Source organism: Phodopus roborovskii, unplaced genomic scaffold (genome assembly GCF_943737965.1).
Source record: "Phodopus roborovskii unplaced genomic scaffold, PHOROB, whole genome shotgun sequence".
Lineage (NCBI taxonomy): Eukaryota > Metazoa > Chordata > Mammalia > Rodentia > Cricetidae > Phodopus > Phodopus roborovskii.
In genome coordinates, this window is record NW_026126409.1 from 32,375,097 (window position 1) to 32,396,014 (window position 20,918).

A 20,918-nucleotide genomic window follows, 5' to 3' on the forward strand; every position below is an offset into this window, starting at 1 on the left:
AACAGGGTAATCCCCAACAGGTGGCTATACAGCAGTGTGTATATACTAAATACCACTGAAGAGTACATTTAAATGGATACGTTGGATAATGTGTAAATTTCACCCCAAATCAGTTTTTAAAATATATAAAAATAAAAACACAAAATAAGTGAAAAAAAAAAAAAAAAGAAAGTGAGAATTAATAGGCAAAGGGCTTGACAGGGTGTAAGGATAGGCATTTAATGACCAAAATATTACTAATAAAAATATCAGAGTTAAGGAAAGATAATAGATAAATCAATATAAGATCATTCAAATTATGAACAGGACAGAATGATCTGATGGTAAAGACCAAGGTGGAGCATGAGGAATCAGTTATTTTCTAGAATGTGGGTATCTTGTCTACACTCTTTTTTTTTTCAGGATCTTGCTTTAACTATTCAATACAGTGATAAACACGGGAGTTCAAAAGTCAAGACATAATTGGGAAGAGTCTAGAAAAACCTAACTAGAGTATAAGAAATAATCTCCATTAATATTTCTAAACATATATTATGACTCAGAAGTTTAAACATGTTATATAGAGAGAGGAAAAAATACTATCCTTTAAATTGATCACCAGTAAAGAAAACACATAATATTGCAACTTTCCCTCATTTTGCAGTTTGTTAGTTTTCTTCATCATGGGAGAGATATACAAATCTCAGCAGATGAAGAGAATGGAAAGAAGAGATAGATAGTAATGTGATGCATTCTGGAAAGTACTGGGAATGACCTAGCACTCCAGTGCTGGTAGTTATGGAGGGTAATACTGATAGTAAACATGACAGGTTTAGGATTACCATGGAAACAAACTGCTGGGCATATGTGTGTGGGTGTCCTTTATCAGGTTAATTGAAATGGGAATACCCACCTGAAATGTCTGCAGTTCCAATTCCAGCTGGAGTACCAACTTGAGTTGAAAGAAGAGGGAAGCTGAGTAGTGGTACTTATCACTCTGTGACCCAGGACTGAGAATTCTTCTGGGACTCTGGGTCCTCCTACCATGACTTCTTCATCCATCACAGTGAAGTGTATTCCCTCAAACTTTGACCCAAAGTGAGCTCTCTCTCCTTAAATCACTTTGTCAGATCAATGTAACCAATACGGCTGATAAAATATAGTTCAGGAATAATGAGTTGGAAAACTTTTTTTCCTATGCTATGTCACTTTGAGTACCCAAAATAGAATGATAGAGGCAAAAAGTAGATTAAGGCAAAGTTTTTTTTTTTTGAAACAAGCATTATGACGGGAAGGAAAGAGCATAAAAAGTCCTCTTACTAATGGTCTGAAAATCATCAACAAATGCATTAGTAGGCACTAGCAATAAGCAAAGACAAAATCCATTGATCCTGTGTCTGGCTTGTGACTTGTACACCAAGGAAGAACCAGACCACAAAGCAATTGTGGACAATAAACAGAGGCTTTTCAATCCTTCCTGGTCCCGCACCTACTGTAAAAATAAGCATTCAGAGGCTTAATATTAATTACAAACTAGTTGGCCTGTTGCTCACGCTTATTACTAATGAGGTCTTACAACATAAATTTACCCATTTTTATTAGTCTATGTTTTGCCATGTGGCTTTCTGACATGACATGTTCTCTAGTACATCTAGTTGCTCTGGCAGCTAGCTGGCACCTTGCCAGACTCCACCCTTCTTCTCCTGTATCTCTGCTTGGATTTGCTGCCTGGCTCTATCCAGCCTTTCCATAGACCATATCAACTATTTTTATTAACCAATGGAAATAAAACACACAATATATATAAAAGGATTATCCCACAGAAGTGGATTCTTAAAATAATTTCAGAACATGGAAGAATGAACTCTAAAATCAATCCACTTCCTCACTAATATTTTTAATATAAGAAAAGCATTTGAATAATTAGAAAATAATATATGATGACATCTTTGAAAGAAAAGCAGAACTTTACATGCAGGGAAGAAAAAAAGACATAAAATTTAACAAAAAAAACATGATTAGGTAGCAAAATCTGATTGAAAGAAATTAATAAGCTATAAAATTTGAAACAGAAACACCAAGTAAAGAATTGTGCTGACAGAAAGAAAGAAACTTCAAGAGAATAAAAAGGTATGAGCAGGGCAACTTCTGCATGGCTCCCAGATGCAGGGGGAAAGACAAGATGGAGGCAATGAGACCATGCAACAGCAGACTTCTATACAGAATAGATTTATAGATTTTTCTGAATCTATTGCAAGATAGACTATAAAGAAAAATAAAAAAAACAAGGACAAAGACAATATTAAAAAAATCCTCAAAACAGGATCTATCATATTTCAAGGACATAGCCTTAAAATGCAGAAGACAGCAGAGAAAGATCTAAGGCACTTTGAAGAGAAAATATGTAACTCAGTAAATTTATATTCAGAAAAGTACTTTGACCTGTCAGAAAAACAAAGACAAAAATTAAAAATAAATGAAGGCACATGAATGAGGCGATATCACATTAATAGAGATTAAAGACATAGGTTTAGGTTCCTAAACTTAAAAAAATGAACATTAAAAGTTTCTAGAGATTTTCAAAACAGTAAGGTATTTCTATGCTAAAGTCTGAAAGTTTAGCTGGTCACTAGGAGTAATAAAATGTACTAGATGTTGTAAGAATTTTTACACCAAGTTTCTTGACTTTATTTTTTTCTGTTTTTCAGAGACGGAATATACCTATGTACCCTAGGGTAGCTTGGCTTCACACTTGAGATCTTACATCAGCTTCCTGTGCAGAATTCATGGCAAGCATGTCTCACTATTTAAAACATTTTTGACTCCTCAGAAGGAGTTACTGCCTTTCAAAAAATATGAGGTGGTTATGTTTTGAAAATAGTCACTTAGGTCATTTATCTAATTTTCATTTACCTTTAACATTCTTTTTTTTTATTATGTGGGGAGTGAAGTGTGTGGGGAGTGGGAATGTATACATGAGTATAGGTGTCAAAGGAGGCCAGTGACATTGGATTCCCTAGACCTGAAGATATAGGCAGCTCTGAGCTGCATGACATGGATGCTCAGAATCAAACTCACAACTTCTACAAGAGTAGTACAGACTTTTAACAGCTGGGCTGTCACTCTGGCCCTTCATATATTCTTTTACCTTTAGCTGCCTCTGGGAAGTCAAGTGAACTTGACATAAAATGCAACAGATGGATGGATGGATGGATGATGGATGGATGGATAGATAGATAGATAAATAGACAGACAGATGATAGATATTTAGATAGAATGAAAAGGTACAATTTTTAAATTTGAATTAGAAAACCTATTATATTTAGGTGGTTCTGTCACTTTAAAATTCCCACGAACAAACAAAAATGTAATTTAAACAACAAATTGAAACTAAAAACTATACCATCCACAAATAAAAAACCACTAACTGATCTCTAAATGAGGAAATCCCTACAAGGGATATTGATCAACAGGCTAGAGTTGGATAAAAGTGATTAGCTCCACTGTTATGTGACTCTGTAGGTATTATGAACAGCAATGCAATGGATACTCAAGAGCAAGGAGAGAGAAATGTGGATGTATGCACACAGCATGAAGAAGGGCAGTACCAAATTGTCAGCCCTGACAGTATATACATGTATGTAACAGTATAGGGACTGAGCAGATTGTATCTATATAATTAGGACCATATACATATATACATAAATGTAAATAACAACATGACTTTGAGAGTGAGTCAGGGGGTCATATGGGAGGGACTGCAGGAAGGAAATAGAAAGGATTTAGTAAATAATGTAACTATATATTAATTTCAAAATATTTTAGAGAAAAAATGCCAGAATTTTAAGATGACAGATATCCTTGTTATTTTGATTTCATTTTTATCCAATGCATGCATACATCAAAACATGTTGTCCCCATAAATATGTACAGTTATCACATCTTTAAAAAATCATGGACAGAAATCAGTGTTAGGCTAAAAGATCAAGTTTCATCCCCAGTGACCCACTTCTTCCAGAAAGCTCTACCTTCAAACACCGTCCAAATAAGCACCACCCAAGGACCAACTGATTATACAATGAACCTACACTGCCACAACCATTTCACATTCATCAGAGTTTCTGTTTGCTTCACAGGTTGAAGATATCTCCTGCCCATCAGGGCAAGGAAATTATAGTTACAGAGGCAGAAGATCATGTTACACTGGAAGTCAGGAATGAGAGTGGAGACATGGAGTGCAAAGAGAGAGAGAGGTTTGGAGAGAGAGAGAGAGAATAGGAAGTAGGCAGGATTATAAAAACCTCAATGCCTACCTCCCAGTGAAGTTCACCACCAAAAGATGACCAAGTGTTCAAACATTTGAGTTGATGGGGGGGGGGGGACTATTCACGTCCAAAACATAACAGGTTGGGTGATTCCCAAATAGTGTCAGAATTGAGTTAGACTGTGGCGTATACAGTGATGTCTCTTCAGAAGTAAAGACACAAGATTATTTTGGTATGGGGTGAGAAATATTATAAGCATGTATAAATACATGCATTTTAGCTGTTATAAATATATGAAATCTTTCCAGATACTAGGCCATTAAAGGGATAATAATGTTGCACCTAAGTAATGCAGGAAGACTAGAACAATATCAGGACCCTTTTCTACCTTCCCACAACCTCCAAATATTTCCCTTCTAGTGTAACACCTGCCACAGAAAGCCAATGACAGTAACTTGTCCCAGGAACTGTGGAACTACTGAGTTTTCTGTGAGCATAGTTTTCTTCAAGTTTTTACTGAATATCAGTGAATTTCTAGATATGTCAGCTAGTTATTAGTATCCTCTTAAATTTAGCAACAGTGTAGTTATAAATGTGATCTAGTCACAGAGGTAAAGAACATGATAGGATTTTAATCCAAGAAATCTAGCTCCAGAACTCCCACTGTGAACTCCAAAACATGGTTGTGGGAGAAGGGATATGGATTTTATTCTGAACTAGACTTTTGGAAATACCTTTTCACATCAGCAATAGTAATGCAGGGGAACATGTTCATTGGTTTGTTATCACTGTCCTACATTATACAAGTAGATCTACATATGTTTTGGTTTGACTTGGACATGTTTCTTAGCCAAGAGATAGTAAGTAATATGTACCTAGACTGTCAGTTTTACTTTCTCTGGGAGATAACAGAATTAGCAGGGGAACATTTCCTTTGTTAAATTTCTCTTCAAACAGCATCAATATTTTGAATTTTAAATTTAAATACAGAATTTCTAATTGAAATTTAGATACATTTATCAGACAAAAGTCAAAGAAAGTCATCAATGGAAGGAAAAGGAATTGATGATCAAAGCTTTATGTCAAGAATATGTGGAAATTACCTTTTCCTTCTGTAATGATAGTATATACATTATAGATACTATGTTCTTAAATCTTACAGGTTTTTAAGAGAGGAAAAGTATATTAGGTCTATTCTTTTCAAGTACCATAGAATACCAGTGAGCTGTGTACCTTCAGTCAACACTTAGGGCACATTGTAAAGCAAAGATATGTCAGATATATTGGTGTCTAGATGTGGAGGATAAAGTTCTTTCATTTTATTTTTTGTTAAAGTCAAAACACAGCTTATTCATTGGTTGTGCAAATGCTGCCAGTTGGGACAATGTTACAAAGATAGTCCAGATAACTTCATGTTAGTGTGATTATTATTGATAAGAGTTATTTCTATGTTTGCTAATGTCCTCAAACTATGAACACAATAGAATTAAATACAAGTCACATTCAGTGTTCTTTTAATTTACACAGTGTGTATCCCCTGCTTTTAAAACACTGCAAAAATAAGTATTTCCCAGCTCTGTTCCTGTCAACATCTTTCAAGAAGTGGTAATTTTCTATCACGCATTTGACTCTTGTCAACTGGTGAAAGTTGACTTGATGCAACTACTTGGAAGAACTCCACAAATCCCTTTCCTCTCTCATCATTACCTGTAACCATCCCATTTCCCACACATAATATGCATGAATTTCTTGAATAGCCAAAAATTAGTCAAACATGACTGGAAACATTCATAGAATTTTCTACTTAGGCTAATCATATGGTACTTCATAAAATCACACAATATTCCAGTATACAATGACTATTTATTCCCTAGTGTGGGCCTATAGGATATAGATAAATTATTTTTAGCTAATGACACCTATTTTTCATGCTAGACTTTTTCTTAGATGCTTCCCACATAGCAATTTATTTTGATTCTGTTCTGAACCAGGAAAATGACATTCTGTAGCTAAATATTTGCCAACTTTTAGCATTTTTTTTTCAAAATCAAATGTTAGCCTCCTTCAGATGGACTTGCTTTGGTGGATGTATTATATAACTGAAAAAATTTAATAATGAGCTATTCTCTATACCTGCCTAATTCTTGAAATTTAAAAAGCGGAATCAGAAGCCTATATCCTAAAACTATATGGGTATGATTCAATCAATGATTCATATAAGTCAGTCACTCATCTTGTGTGTATTTTAAACTACATTCACAGCCCACAAATCAGTCTAAGTTTTTAGAAAATGTTCATGGTAGCCTTGCTGGCTCCCTCTTCCAAAATCTAGATGATTTCCAAAGAGGGGAGAAAAATGGTGGTGGAAGACTAAGGGCAGTCACAGGAGGGAGAGCCATTTTGTGATTACTGTACTGGGGATGGCTTTGACCTGGGGCTGAAGACACCTTCAAAGGGTAAAATAAGAAAAAAGGAACTATGTTGTTGGAGACAATACTTATTTCAACTTTTGTTCTGAATAGAAATTTGAAAATTCAGGAAAGGAGAATAAACACCAATTGATCTCTGATATTTCATTTGCAACCCTGCATTTTCTGAATCTCCAGGGCTGTGGAATCATAATCTTGAGAATCTTCCGATGTGATTTCTCTTTGAGAAACTCCAGACTGAAGAGTAGAACTCTTTCACACACCAACAAGCTAATGGATTCCTGGGCTGTTCCATCATGGGATGCATGGATCCAAATGTTATCATAATTGAGGAGCAAAGCTGTAAAATAGGTTTACTAGACTACAGATTGCCATTAATAGACTACATAATAGAAACAATAGTCCAAGAATATATAATTTTTTCAAATGTCATTAAAAATGACTGGGGGCAGTAATAATAGCTCTGTGAATAAGAAAAGAGAAGTTCAAAACAGAAATTAAGTTAATTTTTTTTGGAAAGAATAAAAAACTATGGAGCAAATATCTGCAAACACAAATTTGAGGGATAGATTCATGTAACAAATACAGATTTAAAAAGTCTTTTAGAATATAAGTTGACAATATATTGTGCAAAGGGGCAGAGGTTAGATTTTAGGCTTTGAAGATTACACATATACACACATTTTTAAAATCAAACTATTAATGTGCACTTTTTCACTTTTTCCTCCAAAGCACCAAATTCCTAAAATACATAATCAAACAAACTGAAACTGGTGAAAGTGGTAGATGAAAGAAAATATAAATATGTAAGGACATAAAAAGAAAAACTAGCAGTATAGAGGAAAAACTAGAAAAATATTTATTTGGGAAGTCATCAATATATGTTAAAAGCATCATAATTTTCAAAAACTCAGCAAGTAATTGAGAATGAAGAAAAATTTTGAAATCCTACATATGAAAATCTCAATGACTGAGATAAAAGTACTAGAAATCCTGAGGTGTAGAGTAGACCAATTGCAAAACATTATAAGTTATTAAGGAACAAGGTTTACAAAATACTTCATAGAAGCATCAAAGAGGGAGATCAAATGGATGAACAGCACCACAAGGTCCAAAAACTCTGAGAGATATCAAAAGGCCAAAACTGTGAACCAATGGGGCAGAAGGAGCTGAAGTAAACACTAAAGGCACAGGCAACATAGTCAATGAATTTCTAGTAGAACACTCCTAAAATATAGAAAAATAAACATTCATTCCAAAACAAGAAGCCTTTGGAGCCACAAATTAACATGACCAAACCAAAACATAGCAAGAGAATATTGTAAATAAGGAAAAAATGTAAATATGACTAAGAACCTAGAGCTGGAATGTTCATAGGACCCAGGAGTTTAACCTACCACCATTATTATGCTATGTGGCTATAGTATTCAAGTGTCCTCCAGATTCATACTTCTGTACATATAGATTAGCACAGCTCTCCACCCAGAGAAACTTCTTGCATTGGGTAATAGATGGTGGTTATGCAGAAACTCAAAACTGGCTAAAATGCAGACAGTAACTGAGTGTGCATAGTGACTGAGGGATGCATAGCCATGGATGGGACATCTAGACCCCACATTTCACAAGACTTAAAGCTGAGAGGAAGAGGAAAGATCATAAAAGTCAGGGGTCAAGGGGGACTGGAACAAAATAGTCTCTCCTAGAAATTACAGGACCTCTACAATCATGGACTCATAGCAGCTATGGTAGCCTGAACAAGAGCTATCAAAGATCAAGCCTGACATTAAATATGAGGTAGGAAAGGAGTTCATAAACTCCTATAGCTAACTGGGCATCTATAGGCATTTGATGGCTTCTGTGGGAAACAGAGTCAATTTTCTTTAAGGGTGTGGTTCCTGGTAGGTACACAATATTCAAGTGGAAGACCCCACAATGAACAGAAGTACAAAGACAGCATAAGTTGGACTTCATGGATTATTAAGTTAAAAAACAAACCAACAAACAAAAAACCAAGTCATGAAACAAGAGTAAAGAGGTAGAAATAGAAATGGGAGGAATAACGAGGAGAAGTTGAGTTGAACATGATCAAAATACATTGTACACAGTTCTCAAAATGTTAAGAAAAATGTTCATTTTTAAAAATGGGCTTCTGGTAGGACTTGGTATTGTACCTTGTTTAATACACAATATTCTTAGATAACTTAATAGTATAATATAGTATAAGAATTTTCTATTAGTGAGCCAACAAATTCCAAATACTCCCCTTTAAAATGCCTTGATTGATGATAAGATTAATATATTAAAAATTGTTCATCTATCAAAAGCAATTTACAGATTCAATACAATCCCAACCAAAATTGCAACAAAAATTTTCATAGATGTTGAGGGAACAATTTTCACCTTAATATGGAAATAAAAAACCCAGGACAACTAACATAGTTCTGATGAACAAAAGAACTGCTGGAAGAATCACCATCCTCTATTTCAGGTTGTTCAACAGAGCAATTGTAATAAAGACAGCACAGTACTGGCATAGAAACAGACATGCTGAACAATGGAATTTAACTGAAGACGAAACATAAATCCACACACTATGAACACCTGAATTTTAATAAAGAATCCAAAAATACTCACTGTAAAAAGACTGCACCTTCAACAAATGGTGCTAATCTAAGTGGGTATCTGCATGTAGAAGAATCCAAAAAGAACAGGAATTATCAACCTGCATAAAACTCAACTAACTCCAAATGGATCAAAACTGGAAATTAAAACCAGATATACTGAACCTGATAGAAGTAAAAGTGGGGAATAGCCTAGAACTTACTTGTACAAAAAAGAACTTTTTTGAACAAAACACACTAGCACAGACACTAAGACTAACAATTAATAAAAGAGACATCATTAAATGGAAAAGCTTTTACATGACAAAGAACATCATCATAAACATATAAAGAACTGAAGAGAACAACAACAACAACAAAAAGCACAAAACAAACAAAATAAACCAAAAAAACACACAAACAAACAAAAAACTGGATATCAATAAAAGAAAGAACCAGGTTAAAAATAGGGTACAAATCTAAACCAGAAATTCTCAAAAGAGGAAACTCAACTGATTGGGAAACCTAAAGAAACATTCACCATCCTTAGTGATCAGGGAAATGAAAAATAAAACTACTTTGAAATTTCATCTTGCACTCTTCAGAATGGCTAAGATAAATATAGCAAAAGATAGCTCATGCTTGCAACGATGTGGAGTAAGGGGAACCTTCCTCCATTGCTACTGGTACTGCATTGATGGAAATCAGTGTGGCAGTTCCTCAGGAAGCTGGAAATAGATCTGCCTCAAGATCTAGCTATACTACTATTGGGCAGGTATGCAAAGCATGCTTCATCTTACCACAGACACAATTGCTCAGTTGTATTCATTGCTACTCTATTAATAAGAGCCATACATTAGAAACAACCTAAATGTCCATCACCAAAATAAAGTGTGATAACATTTATACAATGTAGTATTGCTCAGCAGTCACACACAAAAAAAATAAAAAAAAAGAAAAGAAAAGAAATCATGAAATTCACAGGTAACCCAATATGTATCTACAAATCCAGCCCTACAGAAAGTATTGGAAGGAAAATTCCAACCCAAGGAAGGTAACTATGCCCACAAAAATGTAGGCAACAGATAATCCAACTACACCAGAAACCTAGGGTGAAGCAGAACAAATATATTCACAATACCACTGCCAACAACAAACCTAAATCAAACAAGCATCAACAATCAATGGACCTTACTCACCCTCAACATTAATGGTCTTAACTCACCTATAAAAAGACACAGGCTAACAGAATGGATACAAAGACAGAATCCATCCTTCTGCTGCATACAAGAAACACATCTTAGCTCCAAAGATAGACATTACCTCAGGGTAAAGGGTTGGGAAAAGATTTTCCAATCAAATGGAAATAAGAAGCAAGCAGGCGTAGCTATCCTAATATCTAACAAGTTAGACTTCAAACCAAAACTAGTCAAAAGAGAAGAAGACGGTCATTTCATATTCATCTCAGGAGAAATCCATCAACACAAAGTCTCAATTCTGAACATCTATGCCCCTAATACAAAGTCACCCACATTCGTAAAAGAAACACTACTAAAACTCAAAGCTCATATAAAACCTCACACACTTATAGTGGGAGACTTCAATACACTACTCTCAACACTAGACAGGACCACAAATCAGAAACTCAACAAAGAAACAAAAGAATTAACAGAAGTTATGTCTCAACTGGGGCTAACAGATATCTATAGAACATTCCATCCAAAGACAAAAGAATATACCTTCTTCTCTGCTCCACATGGAACCTTCTCTAAAATCGACCACATACTAGGAGACATAACAAACCTCAACAGATACAAGAGAATAGGAATAGTCCCCTGTATCTTATCGGACCACCATGCTTTAAAATTGGAATTCAACAACAACACAAATAGCAGAAAACCTGCAAACTCATGGAAACTTAACAATGTGCAATTGCACCACTCCTGGGTCAAAGAAGAAATAAAGAAAGAAATTAATCTGAATCTTCTTTGAATCCCCCAAGACAGCGCCCCTTACCAGCAGGAAGTAGTTTGGAAAGAACGACGCCCAAATTCCCAAATATTGTGTATAAATGTTTGTTTTCATTTAATTGGACTTTGTTATATAAAATTAAATAAAAAAATTATATATAAAAAAACAAAAAAAAAAAAAAGAAATTCACAGGTAAATGGATAAAAAAAAAAAAAAAAAAAAAAAAAAAAAAAAAAAAAAAAAAAAAAAAAAAAAAAACAGCCTGAGTGTGGTAACTCAGACCCAGAAAGACAAATATGGTATGCATTTACTAGTATGTGGATAATAGCTGTTAAAAAAAAAAGATAGCCAAGCAAGCTACAATCCACAGAACCATGGAGGATAGGTACAGAGCAAGGGACTACAGGGGAAAAATAGATCTCCCTAGGAAAAAGATAAATATTAGATAGTTATGGATGGAATGGTGTGTGGAGAGCACTGGAACTGGAGGATGATGCTGGGAAATGAGGAGAAGAGACTAGGGGATGACTACATGGGGAGATAACTAAAGGTAAGCACCATTTGAGGAGTAGTATGGAAACATAATACAAAGGAAGCATTCTAATATATGTATGTATGTATATTAGTTATACATATAATATATATTATATATACACACATACAATTGAAATACATACATATATGTGTGTGTGTGTGTGTGTGTAAGTGAAAGCCATCTAAATGAAATCACCAAATAATAGGGAAGATGGACCCCTAATCGTACATTTCTTGTCTCCAAATAAAGCTTTCAGTAGCAGAAATGTGTTATATCTACTTGAATTGTTGGCCAAAGGGATCTCATGAGAACCCCCAAACAACTAGAATGTTGCCAAGAATATATATTGTTCTCTACAAATTGAGGGCAAGTCCCCTTTGCTGAGGACAATATCTACACAACTTACTGAAAATAGAGAATTCAAAATAGTGCCTAAATGGAATTTCCACCCCTTCATGCTAATGTCTTTGATACAGAAAGATACTCTGCACACTATCAAAAGTGAACTGTAAACACCAACTCAGTCACAAGCTTTTGATCAACAATGGTGTTCTGCCTGAAAGATATGCTAATGCAATGATGCCACAGAACTTGTGGGTGTAATAAACCAATATCTAATTTGACTTAAGGCCTACTGAATGAGATGGATCTTATACCTGACACTGCTTGGGGTGACCAAGAATCTGAAAGTAGATAGACAAGGGAAATAGGGTAAAAGCAACTACTACTGTTCTACTAAAAAAAAAAAAAAAAAAAAAAAAAAAAAAATGCAATGACAAAATGACTCCTAATGAAATTCTACTATACTCATAAACCAGTGCCAGCTCAGCCATCAGTAGAAAACCTTACTCTTGTAGCAGATGGAATTAAATACAGAGACCTATAGCCAGAAATATTCAGACAGAAAGAGACCTTGGAACACTGCAGTTCTGAGGAACACTGCAGGACAGGAAGTGGAAAGGGTATAAAAGTCAGAAGGGATGGAAGACACCAAAGAAACAGTGTCTTCTGGATGCCACAGGACTGATGCTTATATGAACTCAGAGAGACTGGCAGTATGGACAGGGCCTCAACAGGTGTTCTGGATTCTTTTATGTCAGCTTAAGGAAAGCTAGAGTTATCTGAAAGGAGGCAATCCTTTTCTTTTTTTTTTTTTTTTTTGGAATATTTTTTTCTTAGTTTACATATCGATTCCAGTTCCCTCTCCCTCCTCCCATGTCCCCTAACTCCCCCCCATCCCACCCCACCCCCCACTCCACAGGGAGGGTGATGCCTTCCAGGAGGGATCAACAAAATCTGTCAAGTCATTTGGAGTAGGGACTAGGCCCTCCTTCTGAAAGGAGAGAATGTTAATTGAAAAATAATAATAATAATGCCTTCATAAGATCAGGCTTCAGGCAAGCCTGTAGAGCATATTCCTAATTAGTAATTGTTGGTGATGCCATCCCAGGGCTGGTGCTTATTGGTTCTAAGAAACCAAGATGACCAAGCCATGATGATCAATCCTCTGCATCAGTTCCTGCCTCCAGGTTTCTGCCCTCTTTGAGTTCCTGTTTCACCTTCCTTCAGTGGTGGACTATGATGTAAAAGTGTAAGCCAAATATTTCCTTTCCTCCAAAGTTGCTTTGGTCATGGCTTTTCATAATAATAGAAACTCAAATAAGACAATGGGTATGGACCAGATGGATCCTAGAGCTGAAAAGAGGAGAGGACACATGCCCCTATCCCTAACCCAGAAGCTATCTCTAATTGATAACCACTTATGAATGCAAATTTAGTTTTCTCCAAGGGAGTCTTACTGGAGAAACGACTCTTAAGGGTAAACTGCATGCTCAACAGTAGATGGCCAACAGTAAACAAATCCAAGGTCATCTTTGGAGGTTTCTTGTCTCATATGTCTTGTCAGTGAATTTGTTTTTCTTAATTTTAGTTTACTTTTTATTTCTATTTATTTTATTAATATATTTTCTTTCTTTTTACTCTGCAGGTCCTTTACATATATATATATATATATATATATATATATATATATATATATATATGTGACTTCAAGTTTAGTGTTTTAATGGAAATTCTCAGTGTGCATACTATTTTATGTATCTGTCATTGTCAAAAGTTTATGTCTTACAACACCAAGCTTGATGCAAATATGGACTTGTATCTATACCACATTGTCTAATGATTTCTGGAAACATAAAAATTGCATATATGTGCAACACAAGTGTACACAAATTCTTATACCAGGAGCTGTTTTATAGCTCTGTGGTAGAATGCTTGCCTACCATGCATGTCGGGAGTACATTCATTAAGCCCAAAAGCAGTAAAATACAAAAAAGTTCCTAAGAGAAAAAAGCTTCAGAACAACCCAAATCCTGTATGTAAGATTGTAAACAAGCACAATTATATTCAGAAATGAAAATAATTCACAACAGTTCATAACATGTACAATGTTATGTTTTAATGGGATCCTAAATGATAAGAGACTGATACACATCCTAAAGCTTAAAAGTTTAGTACTTAATAAAGTATGTCTTAGAAATATACTTTATATGCCGTAGCAGAACTGAAATAAAAAGTATTTAAATATAGAGATTGAGTGACTGGTGTGTACTTGAAGAGGAGGGAGAATGTGCTGGTTTAAAATCAGGGTCAAATCCCTTACTTTCAAGACAGTGTGTTCACTGGTCTTTTTTTCGTTACTCTAAATCCTGGTTAGTAAAAGCAAGATATACATGAGCTAATGATAAAAGTTTCATATGACAATCATGAAGACCGGTAATCAAAGTTTCTTCCATTACACTCAAATTTTATGGTTCACAATTAATGAAAAAAGAGGTAGTGTTTTGAATGAAAGCAGAGAGGGGTATATTGGAGGGTTTTGATGGAGGAAAGGGAAGGGAGAAATGAAACTGTATTATAATCTACAATTTTTTAATTTTAAAAAATGTTGTAAAATATAGCTTTTCTCCAAATGTAAAAAAAATGGAATCTACCCTTCAGTTGTCGAGTATCTAGGTTGTTTCCAGGGGAATGGGATGGGGGAGTGGGAGAGAACATGGGAGGGTGGGTGGGAGAGGGAACTAGGATTGATATGTAAAATAAGAAAAAGATTTTTAAAATTTTAAAAAGAAGTAGCAACGTTATTGTTAAAAGGAGACAACATTTGTGTCTAGAGGTGGTCAAATGTTAGCATATGGCATTTGATTCGCAAAATCCAATCCATTAGCGGTCATGTGGCAACAGGGGCATGAGTTTCCTCCCTGACATCTAACCTTTCACCTGCACAAATCTGCTAATGTTTGGCTTCAGAAACCCATTTGGACAAGGAGCACAAAGACAGCTTTTCTCTGAAAGCATTCGAATCACCACCTCCACAGGTCACAGAAGCCAGCGAAAAGAGAAAGTGCTTTTCCCTGGAAAGAGGGGAACAATTCAAAACCGATTTGTCAGTTGTAAAAGGAGAATGAAAGGAGAAAATAGAAAGAACATCTGTGGGCAATGGCTTTGATTTTTTTTTCTTCTGTTTCCTTTTTCCTTTTCACTCCTCTTCCTTCTCCTGTTTCCCCTCCCCTCCCCCTCTCGTTCTGTTTCCTCCCCTCCCAGAGAAATTTAGAAGTTGTTGTCTTGATTCAAAAGTACAATTATCTTACTATTAAAAATTTCCATAGAGACTGGCTTACTAACAAATTGCTTAACATGAATTTTAAACTGCTTTATACGTGTTGGTAAGAATAAAAATGTATGCTGTCATTTAAGCTGACCTGAAGTTAGAGGGGTCACTCCCTACTGTGATTCACATTATAAGCTATAGTCAAGCAATTTTCCCCCAGTGGCATACAATAATTTCAAGAGGAACACTGGAAAGTAATTACATCTTGGTCCAAATAATAGAATAGATCATTTTTTATTATTGGCACCTTAATTGGACCGATAAGCTCACCGATTGCACAATTCGTGTTATTCTCATTTTATGTGGTCTTAATTAGAAGACATCTGGCAAATGAACACCTGAGTGGCAGGAAGTTAGGAGGTGGAATGACAGCTCTTCAGAGTGTTTAATGGGCTGGACTGAAACAGCTTCTTCAGGTCATGAAGTCTTTGATCCTTACCGAATAATTAGTTCTAGGAAGCACCATGAGCTTAGCTTATTTTAACACACCTGCTTTAAGGATACTATGAGGCAATACTCATAAAGTTGGCTTAGCATCTGGTATCTGAGTCAGTTCTCAGTGTAAGGTCTCTCCACAGCCATGGAGTCTCTGGCACTGATGTAGCCTTGCTTCGTGATAGCACCATGCTGTGGTTCATCCTCATTTCTAATCACGCTGAAGTTTCTCTGTGACTTAACAACTTTACAGCCACCCAGGTATAACCCCCTCTATTGTCTTCTCTTTTATTATTATTATTTATTTATTTTCTTCTTTTACATATTGGTCACAGTTCCATCATCCCATATCCCCCTCCCACCCCCATCCCATCCCCCATCCATTCCCCAGGGAGGGTGAGGCCTTCCATGAGGGATCATCAAAATCTGTCAAGTTATTTGGGGTAGGACCTAGGCCCTCCCCGTGTCTCTAGGCTAAGTATACCTCCAATAGGAATGGGCCCCAAAGTCCATTTGTGCACTAGGAATACATCTTGTTTCCAATGTCAGGGGTCCCATAGACTGCCCAGGCCTTCTTACTGAGACCCACATTCAGGAGGTATGGATTAGTCCTATGCTGATTTCCCAGCTATCAGTCTGGGGTCCATGAGCTCCCCCTTGTTCAGGTCATCTGTTTCTGTGAGTTTCTCCAGCCTATTCTTGACCCCTTTGCTCATCATTCCTCCCTCTCTGCAACTGGATTCCAGAAGTTTGGCTAGTGTTTAGCTGTGGGTGTCTGCCTCTGTTTCTGTTAGCTACCGAATGAAGGCAAGGATGACATATAAGTTAGTCATCAGTCTCATTATAGAGGAAGGTCATTTAAGGTAGCCTCTCCACTATTGCTTAGATTGTTAGTTGGTGTCATCTTTGTAGTCTCTGAACATTTTGCCAGATTTCTCTTTAAACTTATAATGGCTCCCTCTATTATGGTATGTCTTTTTTTTTAATTTATTTTATATAACCAAGTCCATTTAAATGAAAACAAACATTTATAGACAATATTTGGGAATTTGGGCCTTGTTCTTTCCCAACTACTTCCTGCTGGTAAGGGGCGCTGTCATGGGGGATTAGAAGAAGATTCAGAAATCCTGGCTGTATTCTGTAAGGATGCTTTGTCCAGCTGTTTTGAATGTAGGATCACCTGGTATTCTGTTTCAGGTGGTCTGGCTTGATCAAACCACATTAGTCTGGAAGGAATCCACATCTTTTCATTTTCTGTGGAAACAAAAATAGAAATCCTTTTCCCCAGTAACTTGTCCTTGAACATAAATTTTGGAGTCAAAGCATTTTTTATTTAATTTATTATTTTACATATCGATCCCAGTTCCCTCTCCCTCCCTTCCTTCTTCCCTCCCTCCTTCCCTCCCTTCCTCCCTCCCTCAGTCCTTCCCTTTTACCCTCTCTGCCCTCTCACATGCACTCTAACCACTCTCCCCTCCCATCCCCCCACCCCAATTCTATGTGTAGGGGAATGCCATGCAGTTGGGGTCATGTAGCTCTGACAGGTCATGTGAATTAGGGACTAGGGCTTCTCTCCTGTCTCTAGATTAAGGCAGTTATCCCTCCTTGGGGGATGTGTTCGCAAAGTCCTTTTGTGCACCAGGGATACATCCTGGCTCCACTGTCTGAGGTTCCTTATGGTATGTCTTTTATTGCTTTCCTCTATTCTTCCCCGACTCAATCTTCCTGCTCCCTCATATTCTTTTCTCCCCTCCTCTTCCTCTCCCTCCCACTCCCTGCTCCCAATTTGCTTAGGAGAGCTTGTCCCTTTCCTCTTCTGTGAGGGACCATATATGTCTCTCTTAGGGTCCTCCTTATTTCCTAGCTTCTCTGACGGTACGGATTATAGGCTGGTGATCCTTTGCTCTATGTCTAAAATCCATATATGAGTGAGTACATACTGTGTTTGTCTTTTGGTGACTGGGTTACCTCACTCAGGATGGTTTCTGCCAGTTCCATCAACATGCCTGATAATTTCAAGATGCCATTGTTTTTTGTTTATTTCTGCTGAGTTGTACGCCGCTGTGTAAATGTACCATATATTCTCCATCCATTCTTCAGTTGAGGGGCATCTAGGTTGCTTCCAGATTCTGGCTATTACAAATAATGCTGATATGAACATAGTTGAACAGATGTCTTTGTTGTGTGAATGTGCATCTTTTGGGTGTATGCCTAAGAGTGGAATTGCTGGATCATGTGGTAGACTGATTCCCATTCCTGAGAAACTGCCATACTGATTTCCAAAGTGGCTGTACAAGTTTGTACTCCCATCAGCAGTTAAGGAGTGTTGCTCTATTTCCACATCCTTTCCAGCATAAACTGTCATTGGTGTTTCTGATTATACCCATTCTGACAGGAGTAAGATGGTATCTCAGAGTTGTTTTGATTTGCATTTCTCTAATGGCTAAGGATGTTGAACACTTTCTTAAGTGTCTTTCAGCCATTTTAGATTCCTCTGTTGAGAATTCTCTCTTCAGTTCTGTACCCACTCTTTAATAGAGATATTTGGTGTTTTGTTGACTAGCTTCTTGAGTTTTTTGTATATTTTGGAGATCAGCCCTCTGTCCAATGTGGGTTGGTGAAGATGTTTTCCCAGTCTGTGGGCTGCCGTTTGGTCTTATTGACTGTGTCCTTTGCATTCTCAGTTTTAGGAGTTCCCATTTATTAATTGTCGATCTCAGTGTCTGTGCTACTGGATATGGATCTATCTGCAGTCTTCTACATGCCAGCACACAGTTATGCCAGCACCATTTGTTGAAGATCATTTGTTTCATTATATAAGTTTTAGCTACTTTGACAGAACTCAGGTATTCATAGGTGTGGGTTAATATCAAGGTTTTCGATTAGATTCCATTGGTCTACCTGTTTTTTTTTTTTTTTTTTTTTTTTTTTTTTTTGTGCCAATACCTGCTCAACTTCATATGGAAAAAAAAATCACCCAGGATAGCCAAAACCACCATGTACAATAAAAGAACATATGGAGGCATCACCGTCCCTGACTTCACGGCCTATTATAAAGCTATAGTCCTTTATTTTCATCTCATCAAGTCTTTGTGATCAATGGGGCACTTTCATGTTTCTTTATGGAATCCCTTAAATATAGCTTTACAGATGAAAGAACTTTTGAACTTTGTGAAAATTGTCTCTAAAATCACTATAAGATGTTATCTGGGAAGCATTCAAAACTTTCATAGTTAATATATGTATGTGTATCTAGGCAACCATAGGATGGAAATTTGGTTACTTATGTACTGGTTGTCATGATTACAGATTCTTCTGCATAAGACCTGGAGTCCAGCAAATACAGAGGAACTAATGTCTGTCAGGTGGATAATTCTGATGCCTGAGATGTAATCTAATTAAATTGCTCCAGCATTGTAACGATCATGATTCCAGACTCTAAGGATTTGATAATTCAGGAGCAACCATAGACCTCAGCAGTGCAGACAACTATGCATCCGCATGACTTCACCTACCCACTTAACAAACATCATTTAAGTCTGTCATATGCTAGACATAGCAGCAAACAGAATTTCTCATTTTTCTGATGGTCTGTGCTGATGCTCTACTTGAAACATTAGCCCATTATTAAACAAATGGGGACTGGAGGGGTGGCTCAATGGTTATGAGAACTAGCTGCTCTTCCAGAGGACCAATGTTCAATTTGCAGCCTCCAGACTGAAGCTAACACTTGTCTATAGTCTCAGTCTCCAGGGATCTGATGCTGTCCTCTGGCATACATGCAGGCAAAACACCCATACACATATAAATGATAAAGATTTAAAATATATTAAACTTGTATTCAGCATTTCAATATATTGTCAAGTTGTCAGTGTAGGACTATTTTGAAGCTAATAGAGTTTAGAGCTTCATTTGCTTCAGTATATCAGTTTTAAGTCTTCAATGAGTTATATAATACTTTACAGTTTTGTCCTTGCTGTTGTTTGTTTGTCTGAAGGGGTCGTTTGGTTTTTGTTGTTGTCGTTGTTTGTTTTTGACACAAGGTCTCTCTGCTTACAAATCTCTTGCTGTATCATTATTAAAGATTAAAGCAAGCTAGCTATGGTGAGAATTCAGGGGCTATATTCTTCCCTAAGGGACAAAGTAAATGAAAACACAATGTGGGAGAAACAGCAAAGAAACTTCCTGTCTCAATTCTGGTAGGAAGAAGAATGAGTAGGAGCAGGCAGAGGGGAAGGGGGCTGTCTGTGTTGGTTGGTTTTGTTACTGTTTGTAATGAGTGTTCAGGTGTAGTCCAGGCTGGATTTGAACTTCTGTTTTCAGGGGATCAGTCTGTGTCCCAGTCTCCAGGGTAGCTATGATAGCAGACACAACCGTCTTTCTTAGTCTTTGAGCCTAAAAGTTATTTATTTATGATGTGAATTCACACTACAGTGTGTGTCCTAAAACATTGTATAGAATTCAAAATTTTAAATGATTTCAGCTGATCACATCAACTATTTGAAGACATTATCGATGATTAAAAGCTGCAAACTGAGTCGGCAGTGGTGGCACACACCTTTTAGTCCCAGCATACAGGAAGCAGAGACAGGCAAATAGATCTCTGTGAATTCAAGAATAGCCTGGTCTACAAGAGTTCCAGGACAGGCTCCAAAAGTTACACAGAGAAACCCTGTCTTGAACCCCCCCCACCCCCGAAAAAGAAAGAAACAAAACAAATGCGACCTGATTGAAGTGATATTACAATATTTTAATGTACTTTCAATCTAATAACATATCATTGAAGTTTTCTTCCAAAATAAAGCCCAATATAGGATTATTAGTCCCAATATAGGATTATAGAAAGCTTCTGTTTTCAAATAAAAAAAAAATCAGATTTTGGGTCTGGAAAGATGTCTCAGAGATTGAAGCACTGGTTAAACGTGCAGAAACCCAGATTTGTTTCCCAGCCCCTCCATGGTGGCTCATAACCATCTATAACTCCATTTCCAGGAGATTCAAGGCCCTCTTCTGATCTCTGCAGACACCAGGCCC